General features: G+C 36.4%; 1 long non-coding RNA gene across 3 annotated transcripts; it reads left to right on the top strand.

Annotated features, from left to right (window-relative positions):
* The first annotated feature begins 12,310 nt into the window (after positions 1 to 12,310).
* LOC127135513 (uncharacterized) lies at positions 12,311 to 14,417 on the top strand. Of its 3 annotated transcripts, none has more exons than XR_007808593.1 (5): positions 12,311 to 12,688; positions 13,114 to 13,165; positions 13,252 to 13,417; positions 13,592 to 13,627; positions 14,097 to 14,417. It is a non-coding gene; the product is annotated as an uncharacterized LOC127135513 (long non-coding RNA). The 3 variants fall into 3 exon arrangements; XR_007808594.1 differs by having other exon boundaries at positions 13,592 to 13,808; XR_007808592.1 differs by having other exon boundaries at positions 13,592 to 14,417.
* The last annotated feature ends 529 nt before the right edge of the window (positions 14,418 to 14,946 follow it).

Below are 14,946 nucleotides of genomic sequence, written 5' to 3'. Positions count from 1 at the left end.
GAGATTTATTTGAGATTTTAGTTCAATTATGTTATTTTTCTTCATTTTTTAATTGTTTAAAATTAGTTTCTGTTTTCAAAAAATGATGAAATTTTTTGTCAAACCTTGTTTGACCATGTTGAGCTTATGATGATCCAATTGGACTTTTCCAAGTTGATTTGAATTAGATTTGAAGTTTGACCTTTATTTGTTTATTTTAATTCAAGTATTATTTTAATTCTAAAAAAAATACCAAAAATATTTTTATTGTTTCTTGACTTCTAAGCTTCATCTCACTTCTGTTTACCATTGATCGATGTTGATTCCATTCATATTTGGTCAATGTGTGTTGGTTATGTCATTTGAATTTCAATTGTGTATATTCCATTTCTTCTTCTTCTTTTTTTTTTTTTTTGCTTTTTGATCAATGAGTTAATGATTGGTGGTTAGCCTTGACATATGAGGGGCTTAACCTTCTTTGATCCAAATCAAATTCATCTTGATCAAAGATCAAGTGAATTGCTTTGCATTAGAGATAGGTTGCTTCTTGGTCAAGCAAAAAACCTAAATACATACAAGATCAATCTTCTTTTCTTTTGGCATGGCAAGTTGTAGGAGCTTGGCTTACTAGTCATGGTCTCTAAGTTATGTTTGTTTGCCTATAGTTTTATTGACCGGCCTCAGATAGGTGTGACTACTACATTAGTCCACTTACGATTGCTTAACATAGTGCTAAATTGCCTTATGGCACACTAACACTAACTACTAATTAATAACTTTTAATTCAAGCATTTAATTCTTGCAATTTACTTCAATGCAATTTAATATCTTGCTCATTATTTCATATTATCTTTTTCCTTTGCTTAATTTAGCTCATGTTTATGTTTATGCAATTTGCCTTTTGCTCACTTGAGCACATTATTGTATATATACTATTGTCTTGTGTTTGTTTTGTTTTTGTTTGTATGAACCCAATGCAAATGGAGAAAGGACTTAGATTTAGGACCTTACCTAAGCTTAGAATTTCAAGAGCAACTAGGCCTCATGCCTTTAGAATGCTAAAATTGTTGAAGAGCAACTAGGCCTCATGCCTTTAGAATGCTTCATCTTGAAGTTGAATTGAAAGGACCCCTATTCTAAACTCACTCTTGTCCATTCTTTCTATTGCATTGTGTAACTTTTTGATGTGTTTGTTCTTGTGTGATAGGGATCCCATACTTGTGCTAAATAGAAGGACCATTGTCATGAGCATCCAAGATAAGAGAGACAAATCCAAATTGGAGGATCCTAGGAGTTTGATTGAATATTTGCTTGATTGCTTGAGTTAATTGCTTATTGCTTGCTATGTCCAAAGGAATGGAGCAACTTGGATCATCTTTATGATCTCAAGAAGGGAACTCCAAGTGGTTTTATTTCTCTTCCCTAATCTTTGTATGTTTAGGACCTAGCCCTTCTCTTCTTCTCTCCACTCTAACCCAAGCCAAACTTTTTGTGCAAACATTGACATTGTTTTCAAAAATTAGAAACCTATGCATTATGCCTTTGATTTTTCAAACTCTTTTTCATAACACTTATTTTGAATTGAATCTTAAGTCAACTTTGACCTTATTTTGTGAATACTTTTCATTTGTAAATACAACTCACTCAAACTGTTTTTATGGTTCCAATGACCATTTGTGTTAAAGCTTTTCAAAAACATTAACTATTAGGTTTGAGTTATCCTAGAGGTTGATATAATACTCACCTGTATCCTTTGTGATGGATTATAAGTCTTCCATGCTTATTATAGGGTTAACCCCTCACTAGCATGTTGAAGCACTCCTCGCATGGTGGATTTGTGGTTCTAGGTTGAGTTTTCTCCCTTTGATAACAAAAGACCTTAAGGCTTTTGACCAATCAATTCACCAACTTCTTTTGAGACTTTTACCCCGAACTACGAGGTTTCGATCCTACCTTTCTAAGATGGTATGTAGGCAATGAATTTATCCATTCAAACACAAAATTGTAAATAACTTGCATATTCTTTTCTCATCTCCCCAATCATGTTTGCACAGATGTTTTCACAAATATAAACCTACCTTACAACATTTGTAAAAAGGGCTCCCTTTGAGTACTAAGGATGTTTTGGGTGCTTAAAACCTTCCCATTGCATAACCAACCCCCTTACCCAGATCTCTGACTTTTTTATTAGTTTTTGATTTGATAAAACTTCTCGGTTTTTGTTCGCTTTCTAACCTTTCCTTTGGATAAATAGAAGTGCAGTGGCGACTCGAATTGTATGATTTACTCTTAATTTAGTCAATAAATCTAAAGGTAACGAATACCCCGCTACAGCTACTACTGCTGGTGCTGGTGCTTGTGAGATGTCAAACCAAATGTTCTGACATCTTGCCTAAAGTTTTCTTTAGATAAATTTGGTTTCTCTTATTTGTGAGGCTTATTTTTCTTCTGTTGCATATGCCTCTGATCTTTGAACTTGGACAATTCATATTGTTTTGGATGTTCCCTTGAGGGGGAGTCCTGATTATGTGTGACAGGGGGAGTACATAACGTGTATGTTATGTAACTACATGATCATCTATGATATATTTTATTTTTGCATTTTGTACAAAGTTTACATGTTTTCATTGTAACTTGTGTTTGTCGTTTTATTCCTCTCTCCAGATTTATTGTGCTTTGGTTGTTTTAGCAAAAATTTGCCAAAGGGGGAGATTGCTAGGTCTGTGATTTTATGATTGGCAACAATTTTGGTAAAACATGTTTCATTTGGGAAAACATGTATCACAACCTAATGTTGAACAAGGTCTCATGACATCTTGATCAACTATGCAACAGATGTTGCTTATGTTCCTCACAGACTGATGTCCTAGCATATGTTATGACATCTTACACCAATACACTTGTATAGGTCTGCAAGTGTGAATCCTTGAAGATTTGATTTTAAAATGTGAGATTTTAGATGATTCTAGTTGTCCTATATGTGTAGCAAATCAAGGATGTTTTAGTAATAGTGCAAATTTGATTTGATTTCATAAAAAGGATCTTTTGAGACTTTTTAGGAAATATTATAGATTTGTTCCTATTATTATGGAGAAGATCTTGTAGCTGATTTACAAGAGAATATTGGATATGATTTGAGGATTCCAAGCCCATACTACAAGAGTTTATTTATAAGGACTGCCTAAACCTAAATTTTCAAGGAATTCACATTGAAGAAACCGTGTGCACAAATAAGGGTTTAAAGTTTCGAGAGTTCCTTAGGTCTTAGTGTTTGTTTTTACGTCCCTCATGAATCTTTTGATGCATAGAGGTTGATTGATTGTACTTGATTGTATATCAAGTTATTATTCTCACTCATGAGCTTTTAAGCCAAGATTTGAGTATTGTTCTTGGTTAAAGCTTTTAAGCAAAACCAAGTATTATTTATTGGAAGTGTAATCTTCTGTTTTGGGTTATTGTCACTGGTTTGGGACTTAGGATATCACCGCGGTGATTGGAAGTGAGAGGGGGATTCTCATATCTAGAAGGGTTCTAGGTAGAAATTTCATGTGTAATGATTAGGAGATAAGTTGTAAAATGGGATTGTTTAGGATTTGAACTAATACTATTAGTGGATTTCCTTCCTGGCTTGGTAGCCCCTAGATGTAGGTGACGTTGCACCGAACTGGGTTAACAATTGATTGTGTCTTTTACCTTTTGCTATATAATTCTGCATAATTACTATTTTGGTAAAAGTGTGTCTGTCAACAGATGATGTCTTAACATCTCTCTTGACATTGTGTTGTGCGTTAGGACATCAGTCTTGACATTTGTGTTTAAGTGCCAGAATTTCAATTCCAACCCTTTACGAAAGTAGAGAGTTCTCAGGTACCGATCATAGTCTGAAAGGATATGTATTGGTACCCCAGCGCATGTTTTTAAACAATAGAGTCTAATATTATGAAAGTTATTAATTGAGATTGAGATACATCCCATTTTTATAGCTGAGAAAAAGTAAAAAATCTTTGACGAATAATCCGGCGTGCGAAAGTAGATAAATTATTCATCATTGATAGGGAAACACACTGGCAAAAGCAGGTGTTGTCCATATTTATCTATTTTATATATATCGTGTAAGAACTCTCATAATAAAAGTGAATTGGATTATACGGAGATGTCAGAGTAAGAATTGTGTCCCTAAGTCCTGTTTCTTTCATCATAATTTAAGTGATATTTATTTAAGATATTTTTATGAAAAGTTCTTTTTAAATAAGATGTTTTATAAAACCTTAAATTTTGTTCTCTCTAGATATACACTGATAGAATGGAGTTTGGTATTCAATCTATTGGTTTTGTTGTTCGATAATCTTTTACTACTTCGCACAATCCTGCACTTGTGGCGTGTCAAGGTTTTGGTGCCGTGTTCGGGGATCGATTGTGCTTGATATTAAATTACTATTAAATTAAAGAATAGACTAGAGATTTATTTTTTATTTTATTTTGTTGTAGTTCTCACTGCCCTTGTTTGAAGAACTCGTTCTACTGAGAACTTAGTCGCACCTATGAAGGAAATTGAGTGTTTCTTACGTGAGAGACATTGAATTCTAAGACAGCAATAGATGGTTGATCAAGTAGTTGACACTTGGCCTCTTAAGGACTATGCGATTCCTACTAAAGAGGAACCACACTGCAGTTTTGTGAACCCGACGATTGCAGAAAATAATTTTGCACTCAAACCATCTTTGATAGTTACGTTACCATATAACTAATTTTCTGGGTTGCCTTCTGAGAACCCAAACCTTCACTTATACATATTTGTTGACTATTGCGGTATTATAAAGGCTAATGGTATTGACCAAAGTGCTATTTGTCTCAGGTTATTCTCTTTTTCTTTGAGAGATCATGTGCGGGTTTGACTTCAATCCTTGCTCGCCAATTGGATAACTTCTCGGGCTCAGTTGAAAGCGGCCTTCCTTGCACGGTATTTTCTGCCAAGCAAAACGGCCTAAGTTAGGAATGAGATTAATAATTTTAGGCAGGAAGGGGGGAACATTCATTTTACTCATGAGAGTGTTATAAGGACTTGTTGAGATTGTGCCCATTTCACGAGCTTGAAAGTGGATGATTGTCCATGCCTTTTATAATGGTCTCCTTTACTCCACAAGGATGACCTTATATATGACTTCTAGAGGAGCCCTCGTGAATAACCCTTAATATGTGGCATATAACTTAATAGAAGATATGGCTAAGAACTACCAATCATGGGAGAGTGTGCGACAGGTCTCCGCTAAATCTACCTCTAAGACCAGTGGGCTTTATGAGGTAAATGTGTTTGACCATATGAATGCAAAGGTGGAGGCTCTCTACCAGAAATTTGAGAGTTTGAGCATCACACCTACCACACCTATACCACCTACCCATGTTTCTTATATTTCCCCTTCCACTCTCTACTATGAGATATACATAATAAATGGACACACTAATAAATATTGTCAAATGACCCTCGTCGGAGGATCTATCCAGGAAAATGAAAGTCTTGTGAACAACAATCAGCGAAATAATCCGTATTCGAACACCTATAGACCAGGGTGGAAAGACCACCCCAATTTACATTATAGGAACAACCACCCTCGGCAAGCCATGGGGTCATCAGATTTCCAAAAGGATATGCCAACTGACCCTAAGAAGTCTAACTTAGAACTTTTGATGGAAAACTTTGCGATGACGCAAACTCGTCAAGAAATGAATTTAGAAATGAAAACCTCTTCAGTAATGAGGCACTTAGGAAGTTAACCACCAAAATTTATAATGTTGCTACCCATAATAAGATGTTGGAGACTTAAATCTCCCAAGTTGTACAGCAACAAGCTTCTATTTTTCGTCCCTCCAGGATCATTTCCTGGGAAACCCAAGAAAAATCTGAAGGGGAACTTGAATGTTGTGAAAACCCGTAGTGGTAAGAAAGTGGTTAGTTCTAATGAGAGAGAAAACGAGGTTGAGGAGAGTGAAATAAAACCACCTGAAAAGGAGGTTACTGAAGAGGTTGAGAAGGAAGCACCATATGTCATTCCTCCTATTTACAAACCAACCATCCCATTACCAAAAAGGCTTGTAAAGGCTAAAGTGAAGGCCTAGTTTAAAATTTTTGTGGAACTCCTTAAAAAGATCCACCTCAATGTATATTTTACTGAGGCACTAACTCAAATTCCCTCATATGCTAAATTTCTAAAAGAAATTATTTATAAAAAAAGGAAACTAGATAACCATGAAACTGTAGTTGTGACTCTTGATAATAGTGTTGTGATTCAAAATATGGTGATGCCTAAGATTAAAGATCTCGAGGGTTTCTTTATCCCTTGTCAAATAGGCACCATGAACTTTGAGAGGGAACTTTTTTATTTAGGGGTCAACATTAGTATGATGCCCTTATTGTGTGCAAGAAGTTAGACATGGTGAGATGAAATCGACAAATGTGTCTCTACAACTGGCAGATAGATCAGTCAAATACCCTATAGGTGTGTTAGAGGATGTTTTGGTAAGAGTAGCCGAGTACTATGTGTCAGTATACCTTGTCATAATAGATATTGATAAGGATTCCTAAATCCCGATACTCTTAGGTAGGCCCTTCCTAGATATGGCAGGGGCCGTCATTGATGTTAAGAGAGAGATTTTGAATTTTGAGGTGGGAGAAGAGAAAATTGAGTTCATATAGGAAAAACTCATGAGAAACCCTTCATTGGTGGATTCTTGTTGCTTAGTCGATATAATTGATGCTTGTGTTGAAGATAGAGCATCAGAACTTCCTCTTACTAATTAATTGGAGGTATGTTTGCCTGATAGCGCCAAAATTAATAAAGAAAACATCAAAGTTAGGGTTTATGATGAAGTATTGGACAAAAAACCCATTTCCACTAACAAAAGCTTTGAAGCGCTTGTAACACAAAGCGACGAACCAAAGCAACAAAACCCCTGCTAGATCTGAGACAACTCCCTCAGAGCCTTTGATATGAATTCTTAGACGAGGAGACAATTCGGCCCGTGATAGTTAATTCTAGTTTAGGAGAGGCGGAAGTTGAAAAAATCCTTATTGTCCTTTAGAATTACCCCAAAGCCATGGGATACACCATAGATAACTTGTGAGGTATTATCCCCTCTATTTGGGTGCATAAGATTATGTTAGAGGATGACTATAAGCCCTCCAAAGAACATAAGTGGAGGTTAATTCCTAATATGAAAGAAGTGGTTAAAAAGGAGGTGCTTAAACTCTTGGAGGTCGGGATAATCTGTCCCATCTTTGACAACAAGTGAGTTAGTCATGTTCAGGTTGTATCAAAGAAAGAGGGAATGACAGTTATTAAAAAGGAAAAGGGAGATCAGATTGCCACTAGGACACTTAAGGGGTGGAGAATGTGTATTGACTATAAGAAGCTTAACAAAGCTTCCTGAAAATATCATTTCCCGCTACCATTCATTAATTAAATGCCTAAGCGCCTGACCAAGCACTCCCATTTTTCTAACTTGATGGTTACTCAGGGTTCTTCCAGATCCCAGTTCACCCTAGTGATCAAGAGAAAACAACATTTACTTGCCCCTATGGTACCTTTTCCTACCATTTAATTCCCGTTAGGCTATGAAATACTCCCGTAACTTTTCAGCGGTGCTGTATGATGTCAATTTCCTTTGATTTCTTAGAAGATATCATGGAAGTCTTTGTGGAAGAATTCTCTATTTATGGATCTAGTTTTGATGATTGTTTAATAAATTTAGAAATGGTCTTATATAGGTGTGTAAAGTGAACCTTGTTCTTAATTGGGAAAAATGTCACTTCATGGTAAAGGAGAGCATTATCCCAGGACACTTAGTGTCCAAAATAAGAATTGAGGTTGATAGAGTTAAGATTGAGGTGACGGAGAAACTGACTCCTCCACCACTATGAGGGAAGCTATGAGTTTCCTATCCCATGCCAGCTTTTATCGCGGGTTGATTAAGGACTTATCTAAGATTTCCAAGCCTCTAACCAGGATGTTGATAAAATATGTTGAGCTTAACTTTGATAATGATCGCCTTGAAATTGTATACAAGGATCATGTGACCATTAGATATCTCATAATAAAAAAGGATGCTAATCCTAGGCTCATTAGATTGATCTTGTTACTACAAGAGTTTGGTATTGATATTAGGGATAAGAAAGGGATATAAAATGTGGCTGTTGATCACTTGTCCAGGTTTAATGATTTGAAAGGGGATGAGTTACCTCTTGATGACTCTTTCTAAAATGAAAAATGTTTTGCGTTGATTAGAAATAAATTACCTTGGTATGTTGACTTTGTCAACTACCTTGCTGCTAGAGTCTTAACTACGAAATTAAACTATCAACATAAAATGAAGTTTTTCTCTGATTTGAAAAATTACTATTGGGAGGAGCCTTTTCTTTTTAAGAGAGTTGTCGATGGAATTTCTGGAGGTGTATCCCTTAAGAGGAGACTAAAAGTGTCATAAATTATTTACATGCCTCCGCCTATTGTGGACATGTTAGTACCGACAAAACTGTGTCGAAAATTCTGCAAGTCGACCTTTATTGGCCCAATATATTCAAAGATGTTCATGCCTTTATAATGAAATGTGACCACTTCCAATTGAAGCTAGCAGAATTATACCCGGACGTATTGCACGCTCGAACATACATCAGAGTCACCATCGAACTTTATTTATTCCCGAAAGAAAGGGAAAACATCGATAAAACCCGGGGGAAAGAGATATGTTGGGTAAGGAAGTCGGTTATGCAAGGGGAAGGTATTAGCCCCCCTAACATCCACGGTACTCCATGGGAAATGTTTTAGTTGTTCTAGCTCGAATGGGTGTTATCTAAAGATTACTCACAAAGAATGAGGGAAAAGGAAAAGAAATAGATAAAGTGTTCGGTGAGGATTGGGGCCTTCATGCCTACGTATCCTCATAGTGCAATTAGGAATTCAAAGCTCCGTAGTTCAAACAACTAGTGGTGGGAGATGAAAAGAATTGTGATAAATGTATGGTCTAAACCAAAGGATAATGTGATTTGAACTCCAAAATGGGGTAAAATATGAACCCGAGAGTAAAACTGGCATGAACCAACAAGTGAGGGGCCCGCGGCATGGTATCACTGTATTGGAATAACCGAAAAGAAAGAGGGTTGCCTCTATACGGCTGCAAAGTAAGTAAGGAGATGTCCGTCTAAGCTACAAGGTCTGACAAGATGAACAAATTGGCTCTTGGTTCACAAAGAGATGCAAGATGGAGCTCAAAGAGATAATGTATATGGATCAAATAATAGGGTGTATCACATGAAGTGAATGAAAGTAGAATATGAATGCATCGGGGAGATGAATGGATGAATGACAGAAGTCAAAGAATCAGGGTTTTGGTAACAAGTGACTGAAAAGGTATAGTTTGAAATCAAAGGTAGAGGTATATTGGAATCCATAGGAGAAATGGAATATGTACCATAGAGGGAAAGGTGGCATGAACCACAAGTGAGGGGTCTAAGACATGGTATCATTGTACGATTGGGATGAAAAAGAAGGAATTAAATGTATGGGTACAAGCCAAACAACTCTTGGTACAAATGCAAACTTTCCATTAGGCGTCCTAAAAGGGTATATATGGAATTCCAAAGAAAATTGTATTTCGATTTCAAAGAAACAATATGTCATTGGAGTGAACAGTTTAATGAATGAAGGTAGATATTGGATCGTGAAAGATATGAATGGTGCCCTAGGTTGGAAGAAGGAATAATTAGGATTATGATCGTCAAGGATTCGCATCCACATGCCTACGTACTCTCACTGTGCAATGACAAAATCATAGAAATCATAGTTCATGGAACTACGAAAACAAAAGTAAAGGTAAAGAAGTGTTTGCCTAAGCAACTAGGACTAACAAGACAAACAACTTCAATGATATAATTGAAGTGATTGAAAGTATAAAATGTACCAATATAATGGTAACATGAGATTCCATAAAGGCAAATTGGCTTTGAATTAAAGAGTAAACAGACAGACCAATAAGTAAGGGGCCCGAGGCATGGTATCACTGTAGTGGAATGACTGGAAACAAAGAGAATTAAATGTATGGAAATAAGACAAACAACTCTTGATACAAAGATGGACATTGATTAGGTCATCTTAAAAGGGTGAGTATGGAACCCAAAGGGACATATTGATTGGCACAAGGAAAAATATATCACTTGCCGGGGAACATACAATTTGAGATCAAAGAATAATGATATCTTGAATCCATGAAGGAGTAAACTATAAACCGAAGAGTAAATCTGGTATGAACCAACAAGTGAGGAGCCCGAAGCATGGTATCACTGTATCGGAATAACCAAAAACAAAGGAATTAAGTGTCGGGCAATAAGCCAAACATATCTTGGTTCACAAGGCGGACATTGATTAGGTCGTCCTAAAAGGATGTGCATGAAAACCAAGGAAAAGGATATTTGATATCAAAAAGATGGTATTAATTTGTGAAATAATTAAGGATTAATAAGTATGGTAGCTTGCGAAGAATCTGGGTTCTCCTGCCTACGTATTCTTATTGTGCAATGAGAAAATTAGAGCTTTCGTAGTTCAGCCCATTAAAGCTGACAGCGAGATGATTGATAAGGCAAGAGGAGTGATTAATTGAATATGAATAGACTTGATAGTTACTTGATAAGAACCACACTAAATTCTATGAGTAAATGTGGATACAGTGGTCAACTGGGTCAAGCGTCTCGTACCCAAAGATATCCATAATGAGGGTAGAAATTCTCCATTATCTTCCTTGCTTTACTACTTAAGGCTCGTGACATGTAATTACCATCCTAACTTTCAAGTTAATAGAGAAGAATCTTTGTTGCTTCTTGCAATGACCAAGACCTTATCAATCATTTGATTCGAATTGCACTAAAGTCTATGAATAGAGGTGAATACGATGAGTAATTGGGCCAATCGTGTCATACCCAAAGATACTCAAAATGATTTAATGGAATTCTCCGCTCCCATTCATTCTCTATTTCTTAAGGCTCGTATCATACAACTTGAGTTATGATTGATAAGTTGTTGGTGAAGTCCTCGGCTTGTTACACTACTGCTTTGTGAAGTGAGAGACTTGCCAATCATATGAGTTGAATTGTGCTAAAGTCTATGAATAGAAGTGAATATGATGAGCAACTGGGTCAAGCGTCCCGTACCCAAATATATTCAGAATGTGCTAATGGAATTCTCCACTCCCAATCATTCTCTATTGCTTAAGGCTCATGCCACATAATTCTAACTTTTATGAACAAGCTCTTGAAGAACCACCTTTGATGTGTCTCGTGTGATCCGCTTCTTGATATGATTGGGGATGCCTTGATTGAGAGTCTGACTTGAGGCTTTGAGTTCCATAGTTTACAGGAAGAGTCTTATCAAGTGATCAAGGGTCTTTTGATCAATTGAATTAGGTTGTAGGATTATAGAAGATCCGGATTTAGTTGATCAAAATTTATTTTGATCAACTTGAATTGGGGGTTGGAATTAATTTAGAAATTATGAATAATATTAATCTAAGGGTTAGGGTTATACTCACAGGCCTAAGGGATCATGCATTTGTTAGTCAAGGACTTGATTTAAAACTATTTAAAATTCTAAGTCAAAATCAATCTTGAGGGAGCATTTGTTAATCAAACACTTGATTACAACTATTTAATTCTAAGTCAAAATTCCTAAGGGAGCATGTCATGTTATATGGGTCAAATAGTAAAACAAGCCCTTTTAGGGGGAAAATGGTCATTTCACAAAAATGGGTAAATTCTATTCAGCAAATCTAGTTAAACTCCATTAATCAAGTCTAACCTAATTAGTGTTGATTTCCTAATTAAAACTAATGAAGTCAATAATCCTAATATTTCTACGATCTAATCAAAAATAAAATTCTTAAAACATATTAACTAATTCAATTTTAATTTCTAAAATCTACTAAATCTAATTGAGAAAAGAAACCTAATTAATTTCTAAAATTAAAATATAAATTTGATTAACCTAATTAAAATCTAATTAAAAATTAATTAACTAAACAAAAACTCTTAATTAACTGAAGAACAAAGAAGGAAAATGGGCTCCAAACAGCATTATTTGGCCCAAGAAGAGTAAGATCTGAACTTGAGGTGGGCCTCAAAGTAGAGGCTCATTCTTCACTGCCTATCTCAAAGGGGGTGTAGTGATGAAAAGTATGGTGTCAATCCAAGTTAATGGTCCAGATGCGCAGGGCCCAACCGAACCCCAACTGAAATGAAAATGATCTACAAAACACCAAATGCATGCCATTATTCAAAAATTGGTCTGAGACGTCGTTCCGTTGTTCCAAAAATCACCTCCGACGGCGAAGGAGGTCCTATTGTCGAACACAACATACCACAAGAACCATCTCATCTTCCTAGTCCTCATTCTAAACTGGGATTTCTCCAATTCTTCGCCAACCTCAAGAATAAGAGAAGACTAGAGTGGAAACCCTAGGTCTCAACTTTTCAATTACAGACTAATGGATAAGGAAATAAAGCTCAAACCATAGGGGTTTGACTCCTCGCACCAAGATTTACATCACAGCAAGAAGAAAAGAGCAAGAAAATGATTTTTCACCAACCATCGAAGCGGAGGAGAGATTCGGTGTTTGTTGGAATTGAAGAAGACGAAGCTCAAGAAAATACCAGAGGAATACGATTATCAAGGTACAATGATTAGAAACTTTGCTTTGCGTATCATCTTCCTTCTTCTACTTCTTCTTGTTCTAATTAGTGAGGGGGAGTGAGGTTCAGCTCAACCTGATTGGAGCTTCAATGAGAGGTTTCAATGGTTATGTCAGAGCTTTTAGTAAGGGTTGAGAGATTTTGCAGAGTGAGATTATGAGCTTGAAGGTGATGACCAAAAGTGTTTGAATGATGATGATGATGATGATGGTGTTTAAATAGGGATTAGGTTTGGGTTTCTTCTAGGTTTGGAATGAGGCTTAGAGTTGGTTAAGATTGGCTCACTGAGTTAAGTGTTTACTCAATTAGTTAATGGATTGAAACTCAGTTAGTTAGTGATGAAGAATTGGTCACAAGTCTGAGCTAACTCAATTACTCAATTTCTTGCTTTTGACTGATTATTGCAGGTTGCAACTTAAATGGAATTGGGCTTCACATGAATGACGACCTACTGAACAGGTTTACCCTCTAATGCAGGCTGGGTTAATGCAGTGAATTGAATCTTTGTGAATTCGTTTAGGAAATGATATGTGTATTGGTTGTAGCTAGTGCAGGTTATCTGTGTTGGTCGATGCACATTGCTTGCTAATGACAGGTTCTGCTTGATAACTGAAGAGGAAGGCAGGGCAGAGAAAACTGGTTGATTGGTCAGGAGGAACAAGATTCTTGCATTCGTGTTGCAGGTCAAGCTATGATGCTATCTCATGCCAGGTTGTTGCATTGATTGATAGGATTTGTGTTATTATGTATGGCTGCAATGTGAAATGCTTGATTGTCATGTATTATTGCCTTTCTACTGAACTGCATTGCTACTTGGCATGTTGTTGCTTTGATGTACGTTGCTTGTCTTGAATATATTACTAAATTGTATGCTTCATGATGCAGGGCAACAAGGGTTGAAAGCAAGGTCATTGTAGCAAGGTAGTGGTGTCCTGAGTCTGATGATGTTTTATTCAGTAGGTTTTGCCTTGTGTATCATGGCTTCACGTTGATTCTACAACGTGGTTTCAACTTGATTTATCAGCATGGTTTGTGTTTATGCTTGCTCCAGGTGTGAATTAGGCTAGATTGCAAGTGGATTGGACTTGAACCATGATGCATGGTATGGTTTAATAGGTGTTCTGCATTAGACCATATTGGTTCTGTTTGTTGGATTAGATGTTTGACGTTAGCAGGGACAAGATTAAAGTGAATTGTCCCTGATATGACAAAGGGTGCATTCATGACCTGTTTTGGATGTGTCCATCATATGCCTAAAGCTTAATTCAATGGTGACATGCCAATGTGTGCTTGTAGCTAATGATAACTAGGATTGTCATATTATGTTTAGATGACTTTTGCATGATCAATGATTGGTATATTAATGTTTACTTGTGCATACATGATGCAGGATCATATGTTGGTGTAGTTGGACACCAAGGCAAGGTGAAACAAGGCCATAACCAAAGTAAAGCAAGGCATGGGTAACCAAGTTCAAGCATAAAGCCACAAGGTGGGAAACCAAGTTCAAATGGTCAACTCAAGGTTAAAATGGACATGTAATATGAAAGTGGGGCTAGGATTGATTATTTATTGTGAAAAATAAAATTGGGTTGACTTTGGTCAAAGTTGACCAAAAAGCCAATTGTTGACCAATGTCAACACTTGGCCAAAATTGCCAATCTCTTTTTTCATGTGATGAACATTTTTATGGCTTATGAATGGAAATTGATGCTTGATTCTTTTAGTATGAATACCATGTTTAGGTGAATTTGATATGAACTTGAATTTGACTTTGTAATGAATAAATCAAATGGATTGATTTGAATATGAACTTAACTTGAATTAATCCTAATATACTTGACATGGATTGAATGATGAAGACATGGACACACATGAATCATGAACAAGAATTGGAATGAAATCAAGGACTTGATAATCTACAATGACTTAGGCATATCAAGATTAACATGAATGATAAATAAGATACCAAGGCTTGAGGGAATTACATTATCAAGACACAAGGATCTTAGCATGTACCAAACAAAAAAAGGAAATTAGGACCTAGCAAGAATCCAATGGGCCAAACCCAATGCATGACCAAGATACTAGGTGTAAAGGTGACCCAAATGAAAGACCATAACATGTACTTATGCACAAACCAATCGACACAAACATATGATGCATAGGTGGGGCCTGAGGCTTATGGGATCAGGAGCAACAGGACAGCGTGAATGGTTATGCACCACATACTATTGAAT

This window comes from Lathyrus oleraceus, chromosome 4 (genome assembly GCF_024323335.1).
Source record: "Lathyrus oleraceus cultivar Zhongwan6 chromosome 4, CAAS_Psat_ZW6_1.0, whole genome shotgun sequence".
NCBI lineage: Eukaryota > Viridiplantae > Streptophyta > Magnoliopsida > Fabales > Fabaceae > Lathyrus > Lathyrus oleraceus.
The sequence above is the reverse complement of the archived record's forward strand: the minus strand, read 5'-3'. Positions and strand labels throughout refer to the sequence as shown.